General features: G+C 37.8%; 1 protein-coding gene across 1 annotated transcript in view; it reads left to right on the forward strand.

The window, feature by feature from the left end:
* LOC141773925 (VPS10 domain-containing receptor SorCS3-like) overlaps positions 1 to 5,249 on the forward strand; it is a 242,980-nt gene extending 237,731 nt beyond the window's left edge. Inside the window, exon 28 of the transcript XR_012595207.1 lies at positions 5,228 to 5,249. The gene's annotated coding sequence lies outside the window, so the exon portion shown is untranslated. The remainder of the gene's footprint in view (positions 1 to 5,227) is intronic.
* The last annotated feature ends 3,725 nt before the right edge of the window (positions 5,250 to 8,974 follow it).

Here is an 8,974-nt window from a genome sequence, read left to right on the forward strand (position 1 = left end):
TACTCACTTTTATCAGTCTCTTATACACTATATTCACTTTTTACAGTCTCTTATACACTATATTAATTTTTAACAGTCTCTTCTGCACTATATTCACTTTTTACAGTCTCTTCTGCACTATACTCATTTTAACAGTCTGTTCTGCACTATATTCACTTTTAACAGTCTCTTCTGCACTATATTCACTTTTAACAGTCTCTTATACACTATATTCATTTTTAACAGTCTCTTCTGCACTATATTCACTTTTAACAGTCTCTTCTGCACTATACTCACTTTTTTAGTAGTCGTGTATCACACAGCTGTTACCCTGTACTATATTCAGTTTTAACAGTTTTCTTCATCTCCTGGTATTTTTATATCTGGTATATTTTTTTGTACTTTGCACTACTAACTTTTTTACTGCCTTTTTACTAACATGTTTTTGCACTATGGAACTGTGATGCTGGAAACTTGAATTTCCCTCGGGATCAATAAAGTTACTATCTATCTATCTATCTATCTATCTATCTATCTATCTATCTATCTATCTATCTATCTATCTATCTCTCTCTCTCTCTCTCTCTCTCTCTCTCTCTCTCTATCTATCTATCTATCTATCTATCTATCTATCTATCTATCTATCTATCTATCTATCTATCTATCTATCTATCTATCTATCTATCTATCTATCTATCTATTAATATCTGCTCATACAGTCTGTTCAAGCCAATACAGCTGCCATCTGATGGGAGGAACAAATTGCATGTATGTACACATCTGGATGTGTTGCAAACAAAACCCAAATAAAATTAACCAAAAATAGCCAGCATGAATATTTTTCTATTTTTCTATTATTTGCATAATATAAGTACCTGCTAAAGTTCTTGTAGAGATAAAAAAACAAAACACAAACTTATATTAACAAATCATATTACTCATGATAAATCTTTTTTTCATACAGTCTGTTCAAGCCAATACAGACTTTAAGAACTTTAAACATGCACTATCTGCAACCATCTTGGACTCTAACCACTGGCGCACTTTACACTATATACCACTTTATAGACTGCACATATGTACATATTACATTTATTTATTGTACATACTACATTTATTTATTGACGGACTGTATACACTATGTTCACCCATTCACTCTGTATCTGTTTGCCACACCCTGGCTCCATCATCCATCCTCCTGACTGAGCATCATATTATTATTAAGTGTGCATTCAAGTCTTTATTTTCTATGCATTCAGCTAAATTTCATTACATTACATAATTAATATCTGCTAATACAGTCTGCTCAAGCCAATACAGCTGCCATCTGATGGGAGGAACAAAATGCATGTACACAATCCAATCCAATATCAGTCCTACAGCTAATCTTTGACCGGAATATGACTTTTGACCATCATGTCACTAAACTTTTACAATTAATTCACACTTTCATATTCTCCCGTCTAGACTATTGTAATTCCCTCTACACCTGCCTCAGTCAATCTGCTTTAAATCGCCTAGAGGTGGTTCATAATGCATCGGCCAGGTTATTAACCAGAATTAGCCGTCGGTCTCACATCACCCCTGTTCTGGCATCCCTCCATTTGCTCCCTGTAAAATTCAGAATCAACTTTAAGATCTTGCTAATTACATTTAAGGCACTGCATGACCTCGCCCCCAGTTACATTTCTGATCTCTTAGTTCCATATTCGACCCGTCGAACACTTCGATCCTCTAATCTCGGCCTTTTATCCATCCTCCGCTCAAACTGCAAAACAAAAGGTGATCCGACCTTTTAAGTGTGCATTCAAGTCTTTATTTTCTATGCATTCATCTAAATTTCATTACATTTACATATTTATTAACTCATCCCCCCTCAGCACAACACAAAGCGCCTGGCTCAGTCCTTCATGCTGGTAGCCATCCGGCTCCACAACCAAGGCTGACCCCCATAGCAGAACTATGAGGACTTTAAAACTGCACATATGTACATACTACATTTATTTATTGACGGACTGTACACACTATGTTCACCCATTCACTCTGTATCTTTTATATCTCTATTATTGTTTTTATAATTTTTGTATACCTTTACCTCTCTGTGTTTCACTCTGTTTGCTGATGTTGCTGCTTTGACACCTGAATTTCCCTCCGGGGATTAATAAAGGTTCATCTTATCTTATCTTATCTTATCTTATCTTATCTTATCTTATCTTATCTTATCGTATCTTAATATCTGCTCACACAGTCTGTTCAAGCCAATACAGCTGCCATCTGATGGGAGGAACAAATTGTACATGTACACATCTGGATGTGTAGCAAACAAAACCAAATAAAATTAATCAAAAATAGCCAGCAATGAACAGCATGAATATTTTTCTAGTCTTATTCATTGGCCAGGTAGATTTCATTAGTGGTATTTGCATAATATAAGTACATGCTAAATTTCTTGTAGAGATAAATGAGAAATTGTCCGTCCAACTGGGGGAGGACACTAGGAGCTGTGAGCTGGTAGCAGTCTATGTTGCTGCCTGCCATAAACTGGGGGACAGGGACAGCAGTCTGCACCTTGTTGTTGTTTGATTGTTTGTTAATTTGCTTCGTTTCCTGTTTATATCGTTGTTCCAGTTGATTGATTTTAAAATTATTTTTATTTTATTTTATTGATGTTAATGAAATGTAACTATCATACATTTTTATAATATGCTTTGACAATATGTACAGTGTTACGTCATGCCAATAAAGCCATTTGAATTTAATTGAATTGAATTGATAAAAGAAAAACACACACAACTTATATTAACAAATCATACTATTCATGATAATTTTTTTATTATTGACTGGGTCGTTGTTGATGTTGGATATGAAGTGTGTCCTAACTAAAAAATTGTATGACACCTTACTGTACAAGTACCTCAGCTTGTATTGTGTGGTCAGTGGGTGACATCTAGTGGCGAGATGATGAAATTCTAGGTAATCTTTATTTGGTATGCTGCACCTCTATATGGGAAATCATTTTCAATTAATTTCAGGCCCTATTTCAAAGATGCCAACCTTTTGTATTTTTGTTTTTCACTACTACTACTACTACTAATAACATATTTTATTTGGTGGAACCTTTCAGGACACCCAAGGACACCTTACAATGCATAAAAGAAATATTCGAACAGATAAAAACAGCAAAACGTGACGAAAACATCAGCAGAGCAAACATAGCAAGAGACATTTAGGCAGATATGTAATAGGGGGAATACAACTGTAACGCTGTTAAGGGAAGCACACAGAGTGACGGACACTAGTGGCTTGACCTGGAAAACCTGACTAATCAAACAAGTCCACTCAAAACAAATACAAGTAGTGTTAAAATGTTAAAATGCATCATTTTAGTTTCAGAGTTTGAATTTTTGGCTTGTAAGAATAAGGAATAATGACTCTTATCGGCTTGACCTCTACCGCACATTATTCCCTATAACCATCACTAGGTCTGCTATAGAGATGCCATGCATATATCCAATAAGTTATTACAGTAATTACAGGAAAGTTTGTGATTTTACAGAATTCAGAAAGCCATTATTGTTTCCCCTTGAGGGTGTCACAGTGGACAGTGGAATTTTAATGGTTTTTTTCCCACATTTCCAAAATGGAAAATGCTAGGGATGACCTGATGACATGATTTGATGTATGAAATCAGTGTTATGGCTTCATATGATATAGAAATACCTTATATTACTATCTATCTATCTATCTATCTATCTATCTATCTATCTATCTATCTATCTATCTATCTATCTATCTATCTATCTATCTATCTATCTATTTTCAAACACATTGGAAATGGTTATGTTTTTCTTCTCCCTAATGTACAAAACAACCCGAACCAACACCAAAACCATGACCCAAAAAAACACAGTATAAACCGAACTGTGGGCTTACTGAACTGTTGTACCAAAATACATATTTATTTTGGTTGATTCAGACTGTCAACCAAACTACTTTATTGCATGCTATCAATCATAATGTTTAGATTTCTTCAAACGGTGGATATTACATTAGGGAACAAACTTTTCAAACTCTGCTCAACCCGAGACTGTTCAGAATCCTTCAAAAAGTATGCCACTTCTATCTCTATTTTTGTGAGCATAATATGCTCAAAACCACGGTGCAAAATATATACAAACAAAAATAGACGTTAGAGCTGTGGTAGTTAGTTGTTTTTAGTTTTATGCTTATTTCTCTGTAAACAGCACTCTCTGAAGGGTTGGGGTTGTCAAGAATTGGGAGGAGAATGATAGCCCATAGGGGCTGATGGTGCAATAAAACAAATCCCCAAAAAATAAAGAAACAGCAAATGCTGATGAAGTGTGAGAATATGTAATATCTGGGCCACATTTCAGTAGATAAAATAGAATAAACAGAGATATGTTCTTTTTAGCACACACCAGTTGATAGAAACACACTATTCTAACATAAAGTAATAATTCTGCTGAAATAAGGTAAGGGATAAGGAAATAAGGTCTTTCTGTTTCCCTATTTCCAAATATATTCTTGTTTAACTAAAATAGCATGGTGGCCCGAAAGTGGCCACATGTTTTTGAAGCTGTAGCCAATCACATTACACTGACTTGTGATCATGGGCTCTGGATAACTACTGTTTCCATAGTGCTTTTGAACTTTGTGTTTGCTGCATCTGCAGATTGTCCTGGAGGTGGCAAGTGAACAAATAGGGATGCACCCAGGAAGACCTGGACCAAATCTCACCAAAACCTTCTCCCCGGCATCTCCCGAGCTCCACAACCCTCTCATCGCTCACACAGCGTCCCTTGGGGAGAAGCACAGCAGAGGCCTGGAGGTTAGGAAGACTATATATATATAAAGGTGGACCGACCTGTACATGCAGTATAAGTACAAGTTGATGATATAAGACTATTCCTAGAAATGAAAGAGCATACATAGAAATATGACATAAAAATGTGACATTATACAAGCTCACAAGGCTCACATTTTAATTAGTGTAGATTATACATTTTACAGATGTTCTCAACAATGCTGCTAAAAAACGATGAATGATGTCTTTAATTAACCACAGTAAGCATTTAACACCTACTTGCATATTGATCCCATTTGCAGATGTGGGGATGTTCGCTTTCAATTAAAAACAGATGGTTCACCAGTGTTTTGTAAAACCATCATCATCATTATTTTTTTGAGCTGCAGTGGGTAGAAATGGAGCAACTATGATTGAAAAAAGTTATTTTTATGAAATGGTCACTATATCCTGACAGTAGAACATGAGACAGGTAATCTCCGGTGTCCTCCGGTGCTCCTAACGGCATCTGCAAGATTGAACAGACCGGATGAAAACAACCAATCAGAGCCGAGCTGGAGCCTGCCATCTGTGAGCAGCTGTCCACCACTTGCGAACTCCGATCAAACAGTCAATCTAGGCAGCGTTGATCAAATATGAATCAATATTCTGTTACTCTAATGTCTATTTCTTGCCTCAAATGTTTTCAGAAATATCTTGTAGTGTACTGTTTAGCTGTAAAATGAGAAAGTTTGCGACCCTGCAGCCATGTTGAGATCAGTTGAGGAAATACCAAGCACCGCCCACCAGCCAGACCATAGCCAATAGGAACACTCTCTCTCTGAAATGACTTGGGATTGGTCAAGTCTTCTGTCACAGGCTAGATTTTTTAAAAAGCCTGAAAACAGAGCCATGAGGAAGTGCAGAAATCTAGTTTTCTCTCAGAACACTTGAATTATAATATGCTGAAAGGTTATTATGGAATTTTTGCCCAATGATGCCAAAAACTTGTTGCCTACTGAAGCTTTAAAAACCACTTGGACCTCTGAAACAGCCTGGACATGCAGTTGTTTTTACTTTAAAGGTGCAGTATGTAGGATCTGGCGCCATCTAGCAGTGAGGTTACAGATGGAATATTGTAAACTGAAACTTCTCCGGTGTACCAAGCGTGTGGTAGAACTACGGTGGCGGACACAAAAACGCGAATGGCCCTATCTAGAGCCCGTGTTTGGTTTGTTTGTTCTGGGCCGCTGTAGAAACATGGTGGCTGGCTCCGTGAAGAGGACCCGCTCCCTATGTAGGTATAAACGACTCATTTTAAGGTAATGAAAACTCAACGACTCTTATTTTCAGGTGACTATACAGTAATGAAAACATAATATTATATTCCATTTCTGCCAATAGATCCCCCGAAATGCTACACACTGTTCCTTTAATAGCTTTTACCTCTGACTCAATGCAGCAAATTGTGTAGCTGTCTGATAAGGCCCAGCAGATATTTTGTGTTGTGTACAGTAAATACGAACACTTGATTTTAAAGCATTAAGAAGTGTGCGTATAGAGTGCTACAGAAATGAGCCTTGAGTTAGCATTTTAGCACTTCCGGTTCCCTCATCTCAAAGTTAATGGGTTTTTTGAACGGGCTTTTAGTTAGATGCCTGAAGTAAGGTCTGTGGTTAACACAAGCTTAATTTAACGTTTTGATCTACGATATAAAATCATGTCAGTAAATATCCCACTTGTGAATTTTTAAGCTTTTACGTGTCTTATAAAAGGTGGTTGCTAACAAGTGGCTAAATGAGACTACTAAACGTCATCACGGCAACATGTCCACCTTTACAGCCTCGTTGTGTATACTCAAGTTCACGCAACCGTAATGTGTTCGCTTGTAGCCTAATGTTAGCTTTTTACTTCTGGTGATTGCATTCACACTTAGATAATCATAAAAGTGGTGTTCATTTGTGGAGATTATATTTTACGGAACAAAACGTGTAAGTATCATAAACGCGTGTTTGCCACAGAGTTTATTTTCTGCAATAATCCAAAATCCAATGGAAAAATCCCATTGGCTTTTTGTCGAGGGAACCCAGGGCGATGCTAACTTCCTGGTTGGCCTACAAAAATACGCCATCCCTGGAGCACTCTATTGATACTACACTAATGGCCGAGTCAAAATAAGGAAAGCTAAATACAGCTTTTTAAATTCTCATAAATGATTGAAACAAGTGTTTTTGAATTGTACTTGCATTCTAAAATGTGTCTTTACTGTATAAAATAGAGTGAAAAAACATAGCTGCCTAGATTAATAGCACACTATTAAAAACATAATAGGCTCTTTGTATTCACCATCACAGTGTGAAGGAGAAACATTTGATTTAGGCCTAATTTGCGATTTAATAAACCGTCCAGCTTAATTGTTGTGTACATTCGATTTTTCACATTTTTACAAGTTCAGTGTTGTGGCTGTGACTGTGTGTGTGTGTGTGTGTGTATGTGTGTGTGTGTGTGTGTGTGTGTGCTGCCGTGCCGTAGCTTCATCAGGTATAAGGAGAGGTGTTGACTTTATTCCGAGCCTCCAGTAACACCACTGACTCTGATAGTTCCCCGTCCCCGTGGGAATTCATTATAAGACAGCTAGAGGCTGCTTGTGGATGGTTACTGTGCTGCCCGTATGTTAACTTGTCGCTATCGCGCAAGGCAAACATGTGGTGCAGCTGCTTTCTCTGGCTGTGGGCAACCTGGAGAGATTGATTGGTGAGCCTTCTGTTTTATCCAGGATCAGGGCCACATTCAGTAGACATGGTGCCTCCGGAGAAGCAGCCATTTTCCACAGAAAATATGGCTCATTACCAGCACAGACAAAATGAAGGTGTATTGACTTTTTAACATCTTACAACGTACCTATTCCTGAGCCGTTTAACAACGAGCATTTGTCTCCTGGAAATCTTTTTATTCTCGTGTAACTGCAAAAAAACAGTCCGGATTTTTTTAAAATATGTCTCTTTTGACAAACACTGCTTCTGTCCTCATCTGTTTCAATTTGAATTTACACTCACAGGCTATGCACGTAAATACCCATACACATACAAACATACCCTTCCCCCCACATTTGGTCCATCAGACAGCTTTTAACACAAACCATTGGCCAGTGGATGTGTCTGCTCTGCTCAGGGGCATACGCTCTGTCCAGACCCTCAGTCTTAACTCTCTCTCTCTCTCTCACACACACACACACACACACACACACACACACACACACACACACACACACACACACACACACAGCAAAGACAAACACAATCAATTATTCAAGACTCTTGTTTTGGCTCATGTGTGTTTTTTTTTCTCTTATTATTTCTGTTCTGTTGTTTCTATAGCATCCTCTGGCAACCTAACAGCCAGGAGGGCCCGATGAGTGAGATACGAGGCCTGATGACTTGAGGTCTGTGTACGTCTTTGTAATTTAGATGGCAGCGAGTGTGATTTGCATGCACAGCCTTCAACATTGTCTCATTGTCTGAAGGAGATTATCCTCGCAGGCTCTCCACAACTGAGGGTTGTCAAAGACCTGGGCTTGGAAGACAAACCTTTGTCTCCTTGTTTATTTCCCCCATGAGTGGAAATTTTCAGCGTGGTCATTTTGGTGCAGTTAAAACCTCACATTGAAGCAGAGTAAATAGCACTCTGTCCTTTAGTTTGTGTTGTTTCTCGATCAGTTGTACCTCTACATATGCAAGGTACAGTTCATATTTTACATACAGGGTCTGTCATTCTTCAGTGTGCAGATTTGTGCACTAGATGGCACTATGGCACTTATTATTCAATGCCAATAGATAATTTCCATTTTGGAGGATTAAGTGTGTGCTGCTGACACAAGTGATGATCACAAACTGCTTGTTTTCCCCGAGCTGATGTTGATACTATCACGAAGAGCTCCGTAGCCGCTCGCATTTATTAATGAACCGCTTTGACCTTTAAAAGCGAAAGCAATGGTTTTGATTTGGACCGTTTCAAGTGAGATATATATGAATTTGGAGTCGTGTTAGTGGATCACTAAAGTTTATCTCCAAGTGTACATCTATCTTGACGGATTCAGAGATTATTATTTTTAAAGGCTCGAGTGAACATCAAACAAAATACTCTCCCGAATCAATGAAAACAGAAAAGAATCACATTGTGGTGGATATATTA

Source organism: Sebastes fasciatus, chromosome 9 (assembly GCF_043250625.1).
Source record: "Sebastes fasciatus isolate fSebFas1 chromosome 9, fSebFas1.pri, whole genome shotgun sequence".
Lineage (NCBI taxonomy): Eukaryota > Metazoa > Chordata > Actinopteri > Perciformes > Sebastidae > Sebastes > Sebastes fasciatus.